The 15,061-nt window shown below is 40.2% G+C and overlaps 1 protein-coding gene and 1 pseudogene across 9 annotated transcripts in view; both read left to right on the forward strand.

Moving 5' to 3' along the window:
• Positions 1 to 2,989: 2,989 nt before the first annotated feature.
• LOC101922569 (pulmonary surfactant-associated protein A1-like) overlaps positions 2,990 to 15,061 on the forward strand; it is a 29,809-nt gene continuing 17,737 nt past the window's right edge. For 2 of the 9 annotated variants that reach the window (XM_027795536.2, XM_027795542.2), the window contains exons 1-3: positions 2,990 to 4,877; positions 5,321 to 5,471; positions 6,192 to 6,269. The gene's annotated coding sequence lies outside the window, so the exon portion shown is untranslated. Of the gene's footprint in view, positions 4,878 to 5,320; positions 5,472 to 6,141; positions 6,270 to 15,061 lie in introns of those variants that run through there. The other 7 variants (XM_027795538.2, XM_027795543.2, XM_055819944.1 and 4 more) reach the window with 5 other exon arrangements.
• On the forward strand, positions 6,279 to 13,265 carry LOC101922388 (mannose-binding protein-like; annotated as a pseudogene).

Below are 15,061 nucleotides of genomic sequence, written 5' to 3' on the forward strand. Positions count from 1 at the left end.
TCTGAAAAGCTGCTTAGACAGAAATGTGCTCTGCCATTTTTATCTGTGCTTTGCTTAGTACTGTCACGGCTCTGTTGGCATGTTCTGATGTGATTTTTCCAGTGCAATTTTCCTCTCCTGGTGAAGAGTTAAGCCAGTCCTTAATATGACTATCTAAACAAAAAAAAAATAAAATAATTTTTCTGTAAGGATGCTGCTGCCTATTAATATGCCTTGTAATTAGTACATCCTGGATCTGTGTCGAAGAGGCAGAATTGCAGTTAACCTCTTTGGCTGGTGGGAGTTCCCTGCTGGTGTGAGTGGCGGAGGAAAGCCACGTGGTGGGGGCTCTGCGGCTGTGTTCCCTAGCCCCTCTGGTCTCTGAGCAAAATGACTCATGGTTCGGTTTCCACGGATCAGTGGCCATCATCCTCTGTGAGGAGACTTAGTTGCCAGGACAACTGTTGCCAAGACAGACTGGTTTTCCTTGGGAACAATTTCAGAGCGTTATTTCTGTACCACAAACCATCTCCCGCGTCTATTGTTAAAGCCACGTGAGAAGCTGTTGGAGACTTAGCTCCAGGTTGAAATGAGGAAACAGTAGGAAGGGAAAACAATTACTTTTGTTTACCAAAAAGGAGTTTTCAGTCCTACACGGAACTGCACAAAGTCTGTGGTCTCTCAGACTGTCCCTGAACTCTGCAACCATGGGCCTCAAAGCCCAGTGTTGGAAGCCTCTTCAAGCCATGAGATCAATATGAATCCCCAAGCTTTTCTCTTAAAGCTGTGGTTCTCTTTAAAAACGCCTAGTTGGGAATAGGAGAAGGTCCTTGGGGATATTCGTTATTGTAGTACATAGCTATATAAGTTCTTATGATTGAGTACGGTGGCTGTGATCAACAGCCTGCATGTGCTGGGAGCAACAGATTCCACTGCCTCACCCAGCCTGGGAAATGCTGGTGGTGTCGGAAAGACTGACGTGCCCTCAAAGGAGTGCTCTGTTCCCTTCGAAACGGCTTGTGAGTTTTATATCACCTGAAAGATTGCCTTAGCTTTGCTTTGTCAGTGGTGTAATGTTAACAGTATATTTGCAACAGTCAAGAATCCCTTTTGTTACAGAGGCTTTGAAAGTTCATGATTCAAAACTTTACCATTGCTGTATTAGCTTCCAATTTTTTGCATGAAATACTTTTGGTTCAAGTGGAAAATGTCTTTGATTGTTATATAATATTAGGTAATATTCAGCTGGATGGATGTAAGCTAGTTAAATAGACAAACCACTCTCCTGAGAAATACGAAGCGAACAATTTTAACGCTGTTCTTGTTGTCCACCAGAGGTCACTTAAGGCCACTTTATTCATTGTTGGCTGTGCTGTCACTTGCCTAGTTAGCATCTGTGCTTTCCCTTATTAAGTACTTATGGATCAGCCCTGCAAATGCAGGTCCTGAAGACCCTACTAATGACATTGAATCTTTTCTAGAATCATAAACGTTAGGAAACAGAAATGCAAAATCCTGCTGAAACATAAGAAAAATAATGAAAAACTGTAGGGACTTCATTGATCCCATGATTTCAGCAGGTAATCTCAGAAACTACAGCATGCTTTGCAGGCTTTGCTGTATGTATTAAAGAATTTTCAGTGCAAACGGATGCTACCCTATATTACTAAATCTATATGGGATTCCTATGCGGATTCTTTTCTGCTCAGTCTTCACAAAACATTTCTCAATGTGCATTTGAGAAGCAAAATGTGTTTACAGCTTCTGATACTTCAACCATGCGTGCATCTCAGGTGTTGCATGCTTGCAGAGGCCTTTGCTTCACAAATTTTTGTTGCAACATGAAGAAAACCCTCAAGAAGCCTTTACTTGACCGATCCAGTGTGATCAACTCATCCACCTTTGGCAAAAGATGCCATTCTGCATTTTCTATCAAGGAAGAATGAAGAGCTAGAAATCGGACATGGTGTTTTATGAACACTTAAGCATCAAAAAATGCCTGTGTTTGAAGCAGTCTGAACAGAAAATAACCCAAATTCCATTTGTGTTTCATTTACAGCAGATGAAAGAAAAGCAAAGGAAAAAAAAAAAAAAGAGCGAAGGATGTTCTTATTCCTCCAAGATGAATGAAGGGAAGAATATCCCCATTAGTCTGTAGACGCCAATAGTCAGATTGCACTCTCTGAGCTTTGTATGGATGGCTTTTTTTTGGTTTGGTTTGTTTTTTTTACTTTTTGATGGCAAGAGTTAACCACTTCTTGCACAGAGTAATATAGCACTGAACAGTTTGGCATCACACAGCCATGTAAGCATCAGCATTATTTATTTAATTTTTTTTATACAGGTGAGTAAATGTCAAGGTGTGAACTGTGGTTTTGCTGTGAAGCACTATGATTTATCTTTGTATGGATATATGCTGAAGGGGGGAAAAAACATTAAATGCTCTGTCTCTCTAGCTCCCTAATTATTCTGATATTGGGGCAAGATTGTAGCTGCTCTCAAATACAAAAGTGTAAATATGTCATGATTTTACACTGTACTTAGTTTTCCAGTTGCACCGATGCATTCATTGCAGATGTCAAACAGAAAGCTGGGTGAAAAGTGGCCTGGTGGCTTGATAAAAACCCTTCCTGATTGATGGATGGCCCATACACAGATACATTCCAAATGGTAAATTCCCTTAAATCTGAGTGATGGTGAGGACAAAAGTTGTTTGACTATGAAGTCAAACTTTTACAATATGAGCAGAACAGCTGACTAGGGATGGTAAGAATAGCAACTTGATGTTATCTTCTTTCTAAAACTCATGCTTTTGAAGCTCAGATCACTTTGAGCTCAGGTAACAAAAAGCTCAGTCAGCAAATGTTCAAAAGAAGAGGAGAAACTTGGTGCATGTGTTCTTAACAGTCAGTACCCCGAGTGAGGAATCCTGTGTGAATTGTAAAATTTGTTCTGAATCTCAAACAGAACTTCCTCTGAGTTCAGCAGGTTGGTTGGATATTTTTTTTTTTTTTTGGTCCGGTCTGCTTCAGAACTGTCCTCCCTCTCTCACAGCTTCTGCAAAGACTATCTGCTTGGTCTTGCAAACTCCAAAGTACAGACTCAGCACCTCTGAAAAGTCTGATTTTAATAAGAAACAGGAATAGGGTTTTGGTTTATAAGCTTAGATCTGGACGAACATGCAGTCATTTAAATTTTGAGGGAGTGAAAGTAGTACAAAATTCTGCTTTGCTCCTGCTTTGTCAGCTGTCTGGCCCAGGACAGAAAATCAAAATTATCTGACTCTCATTAACGTCCACTGGAAACTTGCTGGACTCTGCTTATTTTGGTCTTTATTTTTATACAGAGGCATGAACTCAGAGTATTATATGTGCTGATTCTTATGCTGTCTATTTTCTGCCATGAACGAAGGGTGAGACTTTAATAATAATTACAGTATTGTTCCTATTTCTACCTATCTGTGTTATTACTAGGGCATCGTTCCTAGTGTGTCCTGCTATATAAATTTCCTCCTCTCTCACAAGCAATTGACGCTTTCATCTTGCTCTTAATATACAGAGTGGACACAAGACATCCAAAGATTTTGTCATTAATGAGGGTTGACTCAGGGTATCAGCCCAAAACAGGAATGAACTGCTAATCTGCATAGTCTCTGTGGCAGGCTGGCAAGTGAAAAGAAATAGATGAAGAGCTTCAGCTCTGCTCCATCCTTCTTACTGTGCAGAAGTTCAGAGGCACGGTAGATTTCACAGGCAAGGGATAAATTGCTACCCATTCAGAAGAAAAAGATTCTGCACACAGGACAGCTTCCACTTTATATCTTCCTAAGAGCTCTAATTAAACTCACTGTATGAGCACCTATTAAGAATGGTGCTCCATAATGCCCGGTCTGAGGTTCTTCTGAAACAAGGTTATTCCTAGGGTTTTGTTCTTCAAAAGTCTTTAATCCTGACTCTAGTTGTCTCAATGAAAAGTTTGAAATGCTTTGTAAACTCCTGGTTTGGGGATAAGAGCGCTCTGTTGGTCTGACATCAAAGTGAATCAATGAGCTAGCTGTGCATATCTACCCACTGCTTTAGCCATAGATTCTTTTGCAAGTGTCTAGAAACTGTCACCCTGCTATGCTGTGATGAAAATAATTGGATATAGCTCCCACTTCTGTTATTCCCACACGATACTGCTGCTGGTGAAGAATACTCAAAACTGATGGCTCCAAAGGCAAGTCTGAAACTTCAAAAGCCAAGTGTTCTCACGTGCTGAGCTGCTTGCTTCTCCAAGGAAAACTGCAGAGAGCTGCACCATATATCAAAGAGCAGCCAGACATAAGACCATTCCCCCAAATGAACAATATGCAGAAAGAAGGTGCATTCAAGGATCTATACAGTGAGGCACTCGATACTCAAACTGGGAATCGGGAGAACCAAATAATTCTGGAAAAAAAGGGTAGGCTGTATAGAAATAAGGAGATAGAAAATGAAATTACAAATCTAGTAAAGAAAGACATTTAATAATTTGGGAATACTAAGCCACCTACCCTTATCATTTTTGTTTGTTACTTGACGGAGGTCACTTGGTTGGTTACTTGATGCAATGGTCTTGTGGATTTGGATACTACAAATAAACATGCCGGGTTTGCCACAGCTTAGTACCATTTCTACTGTGTGATAATGCTTCAAGATGGTGTCCTGACCAGGTGAGAACCTAGGGCTGGGGAAACTGCTGAGAATCCTATCTGCTTTATACTTCTGCTTTTGCAGGCGAGCAACCTTCAGGGAAGTTCAACAGACATTCAACAAGCCAGACATTTTTGTGGGCTACAAGGTTACAAGTCGAGCCCTGGATTCCATGTGCCGACAGCATATAGACACCATATTTGGTTCTTGGCCAAAACAGCAAAGGTCAGTGTGAAAATTTCAGCTTCCTATTTAAAAATAAATAAATAAATAGATCTCTAGTTCCAAATCTCTTTTTAATGATGTTGGCTCTGCAATGTTTTTATCAAATCATGGCTGACAAATAGCACTGCTCTGAACTGATGTTTTCATTTTCTTTCTACTGAGACGAAATTTATTCTAGCTCCTAAACAGGAAAGCTACAAAGGCAGCCTGACAGCCTACAACCTCTCTATCTGATACCACCATATCAGAGAACAACAGCCCAAGAAATGGGATCTTGGAAACAAAATCACTCCTGACACTGCTGCAGGGATGGAGAGTTTGAATTGTGTTTTGCAGCTGGAGGCATCTAACAGACCTTCCACTGGGTAGTGAAATTTTCTGCAAGCAGAATTGCCTGAGACATCCCTTTCTCAGCGTTATATTTTATGTTATTAATTTTGCAGAGCTACCCATGGCAACATCCCACACACTGTTCTCGCTACTGTATTTTTCATGTCCACACAGTAGTACCGGAGCCAGCTGGACAGTACAAGCTCTACTGAGAAGTTTATTCTAACCACTAACTGTATCACTGGCATTATAGGAAGACAAGTAGTAAGTGATTTACTTTAAAGTTTAAAGCTATATTCGTTCACCCCATGTTGTTTTTTTCCAAATTCCGTATCCTATTTTCAAACATAAAAGTGTGTGTGTGTGAGTTGGACGGGTGTTTTCCACAGATAATTCAGAATATATTGCAGGAAAGGCAGTCACTGCAGTCAGGCAAGCCTCAAATATCCTTCTCTCTCCTAGGTTATTAAAAAATTAATCCATTGACTGAATAAAGGAAAAAACCTTACAGTCACAACTTTCAGTGCCTGCAGTTGTTCTGATTTTTTGGTTGTTCATTTGTACTGTAACACAGCCAATGTCTGTCCAAGGCCAGGCAAAGAGCAAAGGGCTCCCTCTGAAAATGTCATATGCAGTACCTGTAAATAGGGGTGGTAAGATTGAGGTAGGCAATCGTTAAGATTGTGCAAGACAGAGATAAGCCAGTAAGCAACCTCTTCCCAAAATAAAGCACAAAATTACAGCTTTTAGTAGAAATTTAGGGGATTTTTTTTTTTTCCCCTCTTGGTGGGCTCATCCTCATGGTCAAAATCCAGCAGGTTTCTGTTCCGTTTCTTCTCTCCTGCATCCTATTGTGCTGGCTGTCAGGGAAGCCAGTGGTGCAGTAAGAGTTTCACTGTGTAATGATCAAGTAAAGGTGCTGGCAAGTAAAAATCTCTTTGGCTGTGACAATTTGACCACACTGAGGCCATGCAACCCTTGCAGGTGCAGGCATGCTGGTTCAAAAGGACTTTTGCCGGCTGCCCCACTGGAGCGCAGCAAGCTGAGGACTCTTAGCAGGAGGTAATCTTATCAGTTTAACAGTGTTCTGTCCCTGACTATACTCTGCATAATCTGCTTTTGAGGAGCTGTTTCCCTAGTACTTGACTTAGTAGAGCTGTCCTACGCTGTCAGACTCTAAGGGTTCAGGTTAAGGACTGAGAGCTGTCACCTCCAAGACTCGATGTGGAACAAGGAATCCCTGTTGCCTCTTGCAGGATCCTTTCTCTGCTGTTACCTGCATCAAGTGAATTGTGTCCTAAAGCACTTTTTATGGAGGAAGAAAAGAATTACCAGAGATCTTTGTCTTTAATTAGGAACTTCCAGAATTAACTATATCCTAAATATAAAAGTCTCACATCATCTTTCAAGACCTAATTCTGATCTCCGCTCAGAAAGTCTGAAACTGTGCAAGCCTTGGGACCTGAGGGCTGTAATTGCACCCACACTCAGTGGGATTCTTCATGTGGGATTCTCCACCTTTTCTAAACATAAATATGGATTGCAAAACCTGCTTTTTCTGTGTTAGCTCCCTAAGATTTACTCCATTTTTTGTTACAAATTTGGAACATTTTGCTTTTTTATCTAAAGCATTGTTGGTACAAACTATAGTTAGTCTCATTGGGAAGCAATTACACTGCTAGGAAACCCTGCCACCAATTTGCCAAAGGTAAACAGGCACTTTGGCTCTCCTGGAATAAAGGGTTGGGGCAGTCAACTTGGGAAACTTTGGAGGTAAACAGATCTTAGCTCCTGACAGGCAAAACCAACAAAGGTTTGTGTGAGGCTGAATCTCTGCAGGGAGCAGGCTTCTCTGAGAGCTTAATTTTTTTTTATTTTCAAGTTTTCTTTTATTGTGCCACTGTGTTGAGCTTTGTCTTGCTGCCTTCATGGGAGACAGCAGCAATGTCAACTTCCCCAGTATTGGATAATTGACATAGTATAAAAATTCACATCAGGAAGTCCTTAGAGGGCTGTTAAGAAGTGGCTTGAGACCAGGAAGCTGGATAAGAAATATAAACCAGGATTCAAACTTAGTTATATTAGTTAGCTAAATACTTTTCCTTATTTTTTTTAATTGTATGCCATTGCCCCAAATTACAACGTGAGCCTAATGGAGGAAGCACAAAGGAGCATATAGAAAAGTGATGCTTTTAAAACTGTTTTTTATCCTAATGATAATATTCTCACCGTAATATGCTAGTGATTATACCTTATATCGTACTTTATCAGATGAAATGTGACGGGGAAGCTGCTCTCTGTGGGTAATCTTTTTTGAAGCTTAGAAGAAAGAGAAATAATTGAGGTGACTAGCAAAATTCATGCTGGATTCCATTTTTTCTCTTTAACCCAATCTGACAACCAAATGATGCTTCCTTACACTTGTTTCTCATTTTGACTGGTAGATCTGGGAGAAAAATAAGGCAAATTCACCTAGGAATGTGGCTTATTTACTATAAAAGTTTGTCAGCTCATGTCTGTGTAGCTTCGTTTTGGTTTTTCTTCCAGTTAAACACAGAATACATGGGACATGGTTGCATCAAATCTGACCCTCATACTAAAATGAAGGACAAAACCCAAGCTGCTGTGGTGCAACTTGTCAGAACATCACACGGAGCTTTACTTTACGATATTAATGCCTGTTACTGTTCTGCTCAGAGAGGGCAGCAAAGTATTGCAGATCTGGGATGCAAGAGGACTTCGGCTCTGAGGTGTAAGGCTGAGGAAGAAATCTGTCTTCTAACATGCAAGGTCTGAAAGGAGAAATTGGGAGGCAATCAGATCATTGCTGCTTAAACACACTTAAGCTTTTTGTCCCTTAAGCTCCTGGTGTTTGCTAGTAGTGGAGATGCTATCAAGAGAAACAACTTAACCACTCTAAGCTTAGGCATACAGCCATCCTGATAGCTGTGGAAAGAATAGTGGCAGCAGAAATAGAGCAGCTGGAGAGTTCAGGATTCATCCCAAACTGGAATATCAAATAAGTAATTTAGCATGAAGAGAAGTGCTTTAAATTTAGACATACAATGAAGAAAACACTGGAATGGATTTACAGCACAGTGAGATTGATGACTATTGCTATATGAGGTATTTTCATTACACCTTGAGATTTTCAGATTCTTATAAGCTTGGTTGTTTGTCTTCTGCTTTCCATTTGTAAAGGTACAATCAGAGGCTAGACAAAATGGTTCAGACATTATCCCTTCTTCTTGGTCTTTTGCCTGAAGACAGGAGTGTATTTCCTAGGCAATGCAGGCAGCGCTTTCCTAGGCAGCACTTTAAATAGATGTAAATGGAGAGATTCATGAAATTACTCTGCTTGACTTGTCACAGATCTGTGGACTTGGCAATGACTCTTCTTCAGCCTTTCGATACCTCAGTGCTTTGGCTTTCACTGTTGATGGTAACAGGTTCAGTTAGCACAGATAAACACAAAGAGAAAATGTATTGCTGCCCAGTACTTCAGCGCAGTGCTCCTGCAGTCAATGGCTTGCCTGGCAGAGATGGAAGAGATGGTCCCAAAGGTGAAAAGGGAGAACCAGGTACCGGACTATGGCCATTTAGCAATACTGTGGGTTTGACACTCCTTATCATCCTCCCTTTAGTCTTCTTTCACGCCTCCTTTGTTCTTTCATTTTGTCTTTTTACTGCTCTCCTTTCCTTCTGCTCCATTAACCTTTTGCAGGCTCTGTAGCTAAAAAATGCTTTCTGCATTTGTAATGCTCCTCTAGATACTTGGCTTTTAATAAATAAAAATACACAATACATTTTCTCAGCAGCCCATAAAACAGAGACGTAATGAGACTTTAATCTGATTGTACCATTTGTACTCTGAATCAGAGAGTTCCCTGCGATACCCTACTAAATGATTATTGCTTTTTCTTTCCAGGGGCCAGCTCTCAAAACCAGAAATCACGCTTGCGAGAGTTGGCTGCTAATCTGATGACCATAACTTGATTGCTCCATACTCGCTAAGTCCCAGCAACAGAATTCCCCCAAGGCATGATTTGTCAGTTAGGTAACTTTTTTCATGCACTGCTGCAAACAGCAAATAGAACAGCAAGTGCTTTCTGTCATGTGGTAGAACCAAGTCACCTGCTCTCCCTAGTTGCCAAATCGTCGTTTCTGTCCACACTTAATAAGTACATGTGGAATCGTACACTTTCTCACAGTGTCCCGTCTGTCGTAATGTGTATACCACACATCTTGTCACCTGCTCTCCCAAGTTGCCAAATCATCGTTTCTGTCCAAACACTAAGTACATATGGAATTGTATACTTTCTCACAGTATGCTGTCTGCGTTGTTATATGTATGCCACACATCCTGGAATTAGATAACTGCTTTTCAACCTGCAAGCACACTCCCATCATTATCACTACCACTTGATGTGAACTGTGACCTATATTGATATTCCGTATAGACATTTTCTGGTCCACATACCCTCAGCATGCCTTCTGCAATTTCATGGTCGACATAAGTAAAGCCAGCACTATCTGTTTCAACAAACTGCTTCAGGAGGCATCCTTAGTCTTATGATTTAGCTCATTTGCTAGATCATATACTGTGATGTGTGATTGGATTGCAGCTGAGGTATATTGGCTTTCTGGTTTTAGAGCATGGGTGCCTCTGCAATAACATGAGACAGCATTTATTTCATTGGATTTTCAGTGCCATATGTAGGTGTAGTAAAGATTTTTTTCATCAAAGTAATGCATTTCCTAGAAAATTAAGCTTTCCACAGGAACAGTTCAATTTTCCAGAGCTGGATGTTTGGGTTGTTGGTTTTTTTTTTTGCTGAGGAGGGAAGGAGTCAGTGTTTTCTACTCTCTCTAAGCACTAAGAAAACAGAGTGGGTGAAAAACTTACAAAACATTTTTTTTATTTTTTTTTATTTTAGATCAGACTCTAGAAGAATTGAGAGGTCTACAGCATTTCTTTAGAGAAGTAGGACCTCTAGGAATAAAAGGACATTTAGGACCATAAGGAGAAAAGGGAGACCATGGAAGTATGAAATAAATTTCTCATGTTTTTATAATTTGGTTTTCAACGCTTTAATGTATTTTCCAAAAAAATATTTGTGTTATATTATCTTTTGAGGAGAGGCATGATTTTCAGAGGTGTGAGGAGCAGCAAGGTAAACAATCTGTTCCATAGCAGATGAGTTGACCATCGTAACTGGGGGGGGAAAGTGTCTGCCATGAGTCCCTATTTCATTGCTGCCTGTGAGTGAAATAACAAAGCCTCTATTTCAAATCATAAGCAGCATTTTTTCTTTCATTCTCTGCCTGTTGTTCATGTGTTTTTTACTTCAACTTTAATTATGTTTTCATGTGCGTTTTGCCTTTGAGAACTGGGCTTTTCTCTCTGAATAGAACATGACCTTGGCAGTCCTGAGAATTCAAAGCCCACCTGAACATTCATCCCGGTCAGGGATAAGGCTCTGCCAGTGGGACAAATTCCCATGGAACAACTCTGCCTGTGGATTCTGCTCTGGAAACCAAACAGCACGCTCGCATAGCATCAGGTTACAGAGAGCTAAGCATCTCTGAGACAGTTGTTCTGAGTCATTTTTTTTACTATAAATTACTAAAAAACCACCCTTAACTCCTAATTGTAATAGCCGATGACCTGCAGAGACAAGTAACTGCTTTGGAAACAAAAATACAGGGGTTTGGAGGCTGGATTAGACTGATATCAAAAAGGTAGGGTCCGACCACTGATTAGTTTTCTTTTTGGCCTGTTGAAATGATGGACATGTTTGTGCTGGGGAAGGGGTGGAAAACAGGAGGCTGAAACATATGCTACACATTTCTCTTGTGTTGCTCATGGGAGATGGTCATTAATGAAATGCTGTCTCACTGAGTACATCCTTCCTGAACTGACTGACCTGCCAAACTTTAAGGACCACTTTGCCAACACACAGGGCAGGGGCTTCCTTACATGGACTGCAGGATCAGCTACTGTCCTCCAGGTGCTTATGCTTTAAGCATCACATTACATTCATTTTCTTGCCTCAGTTCTAGATAACTTTCTAGCAGTAGGCATGGATTGGGATGTTGTCTGCCTGGGCCTGGCTGCAAGTAATTTCTCAAGAGATACGGTGTGAAAACTTTCAAAGAATGTCTGGTCAGTGCACTGCTAGTCCTGATAGAAAGTCTTATGGCTTTTTTTTTTTTTTTTTTTTTTAAATTGGTTGGAAGCAAATATGCTGAGGTACTAACAGACTGACTCCTGTTCTTACCTCTGCTGTCAAGAGTGGTTCCAAAGAATGTTTATCAGTATGGTGATAGGTGCTTTATATATATAAATTATGCATTTATATATTATTTCCACATTAGGAAAAACACAAAGTCCATCACTGTTTTTAAATTAACCTGGGAGGAAATGATACAGGGTGCAATTTATCACATCATGAGCGTTAGCAGGATAAAGCCATATAGCTCCCCACCACCCGCTGGCCCTCCTTCCGAGGGGGCGTATTCCCTGGAGAAAGCACAACGTTGTAGCTATAGTTGTGTGTAAAGCCTGAAAGTTAACATGAAACTGGGGCAAGAAACTGAAGAGCACAGAGAAGCTGAGCAGCTGGTAGCTGTAACCTCTTCAGGTAGCTCCCTCTTGTCAGGCGTTGATGTATCAGTGCCCTAGAACAGGGTGTCTGAAGCCATCGTGGAGGTTGTACCCAGCACAGAAGGGCAGCAGGTTCCCTGCCCACAGGAGCATTGTGCTGGTACCATTCCCACAGTGTTGGGGGAAAAGTTAGCACTGCATATGTCCCAGTTTTTGCGTCATTGTTATAAGGTGGGAGACTTCCTTCACACCAATCCCAAAAACTTCAAGACAATAACAAGAAACAATTTGCCCACTAAAGACAGCTGCTAATTTAACAGGAGCTTCACTTTCCATTGGCTTTTCATGAAAGCTTGTCAAGCACATGAGCTATATATTCCTGCTTCTCCTAAGATAATTCGTATTTCCTGGAGAAATAGCTTCCCAGGCTCACTAACACTGTCCCTATGTCTCCTCTTTCTACTCTGTTGCTCAAGCCCTGAACTCCATTACAGCCCCTCAGCTTCGGTTCCTGTGACAAAGCTGATGAGTACAGAAGATCTAACTGCAGCTCTGTTCCTTTGTATGATTTTAACGGATCTGTGATTTTTGCATTGAAACCTGGCAAGCTATTTTGTCATGCTCGCAATCTGGGCTTGAATTCTTTCAGATCCTAATTCGAGAGCTGTGATAAGATATGAGCTGGAGATGGAAAACATGAGAACGCGACTTGTGATCCAGTTTCCTGGGAAACTCCAGTTTTCTTGAAGTGTGGGCTTGATATTTTCAGGTGTCTATTTTGTTTAACTTCTGCTGGGTTCCACCTACTCCTTCAATAGTCTGTTTGCAGCTGGTAGTAGCTACTTCTGAAGTACAATTGTGATATGGGTAAATAACTATAGCAAGCTCAGTTTTTGGTACAATACCATTATGTTCACTTTTGTTTCTAGCTTTGATTTGAAAGACCATCAGGAGTATTGGCAAAAAATATTTTTCTCAGCTGGAAAAGAAGATACTTTTGACAAGGGAAAATCCCTTTGTGCAAAAGCTGGAAGTGCACTTGCCTGTGCTAGGAAAGAGGCTGAGAATACAGCTTTAAAAGACTTACTAAGACCTTCACAGCAGGCTCATATAGGGATACTGATGAACAGACTGAAGGCAGGTTTGTGTATATGAATGGAGGGGCTGTAGTTTACAGACACTGGAATGCTGGAGAACCAAATCACCTGAAAACTTAAGACGGTGCGGTAGTACAAGACTCCAGCAAATGTAATTATATTAATTGTCCAAATTCACGTGCCTTAATTATTTGTGAATTCTTGAGCTGATGAATCGAAGAAAACCCAAAGTTTTTGTTCTCAATTATGTGGCTGATATAGAAGTGTCTTCCCAAAAAGGTGGCCTGGAGTAAACAGAGCCTGAGTGTATTTATAATTGTTTTCTTTTTCACATTCAGTTTTCAATCTCGAAGTAAAATAGAGATTTAATTTTTTTCAATTATTATGAATTAGATTGCATTTATCATAGTGGTCCTAAGGTTAATAAGTTATAGCATGCTCGGCAGGCTGGTTGTTATATCTTCCTATGAGTTCCCCATAAATGCAGTGTGAGGGAAGCATTTTTAAATAACCTTCAAAGTTAATGATTTTTTTTAATATATTCTGTCTTTGAGCTGAGCTGTAAACTTGGAGAGATTACTCTCCACATGTTGCATCCGATACATTCTTTTATCATGTAAAGAGTGGACAGTGCATACAGTCCTATATTACTTCAGTATTTGATGATGACTTTGTTCCTAGTATGCTTTTACTGTAGTTTGCAAATTCACTGATAATGGTCACTTAAAGCCTAGAGTGGTATTTGTCATCTGGATACAGAGGTCTGTTGCACACAAGTGGTTACTGCAATGCAGATAATTTCTTTTTTGAAGTTTCAGCTGTTTTCTTGCTTTTTTTTCTCCATGTGATAGGAAAATGAAGTGTGCTGTAACTACAAAGAGGAATAAAAGAGTAGAATGCCCAGCCAGGTTGCTTTATGTGCAGTGGAACAACCACAAGAGAACAAGATCTTTTTTTGGCAATCTATAAGCATCGTTTGAAGTACAGGACATATAGATCAAGACATATTCAATAGAAAGCAGAAAAATTTTGTCTTAAACACAAGAGCCCACTGGTGAAGTGTACTCCAAGTGGAATTTAGCTCATGCAGAAAAACAGCAAAATGTTTATTAATGTTAATTTATGTGAATAGGTCCTTAATGTGAGAGAAGTGATACCATACCTTTGTATGATTTTCTTGATGAGAGCTTCTTTCCCCTCGAGTGAACTGCAAAAAGGTGACCCACAGACTGGATTAATTAGGATTAGGTGAATACCGTGACAACAAAGCCTAACACCAGAAGTTTGCCAATTAAGAACAATGTTTACATGCAGGCTTTAAGTTTTTGACCATGGGAGAATAGAACATTTTCAATTCCTCTTCCACTTAAAGACAGGGAAGCAAAGTTCCTCTATGACAAGAAAGGTTGTGCCTGCACTGGCCAGGTATGTGGACCTATGGAACAACATATCTTTACAGAGGGGCATTTGGTGCCCAGCTCATCTGTTTTATAGCTGGTTCTTTTCATTGCCTAAGTCAATGTCTGTCTTTGTGAGTAAGGACATTTCTTTTCTTTGCACCAGATTATACAGGTACTCAAAAAAGCAATTACTGAAATTGGTGAAGGTATGAATTTTCTAGAGTAGAATTTATCTGCTGATCTGCATCATGTTCTCCTTGTCATTACTGGTGACATACCTTTGCAGTTCTCAAGTGAACTGCATTCCATTTCTTGATTAATTGGTGTCCTGCAGCTATGAAAGCAACTGTTTAAATTTTGCCTGGGAGTTTTTAATCAGTATTTATTATATGAGAGCACATGATATGGTGCAATATTTAAAAGACAGAGTTGGGTTAATTTAGGACAAGAGACATTCTAGAGAGTCAGTACAATCCTGTTGGGCTTCCAGTGTAGGGATTAGTGGTCATTCAGTCTCCAATGCATTTATTTGGAATGTTTATGTAAGTCTACTTTGAGAATGTGTCCAAAACCCACTGTGATATGTTTTGTGACCATTTCATTTGGAGCTGGACTAAGAGCAATGATGTACTATGCCCCCAGTGCATCAGCCAGTAGGTTATAATGACTAAACTGCTGATGTGAAAAAGATTCAGAATAGTATTTTTCAGATGTGAATGATTGTGTTCTTTCAATTCAGTTTTTCTAGAA

The sequence above is a fragment of the Falco peregrinus genome, chromosome 1 (genome assembly GCF_023634155.1).
Source record: "Falco peregrinus isolate bFalPer1 chromosome 1, bFalPer1.pri, whole genome shotgun sequence".
Lineage (NCBI taxonomy): Eukaryota > Metazoa > Chordata > Aves > Falconiformes > Falconidae > Falco > Falco peregrinus.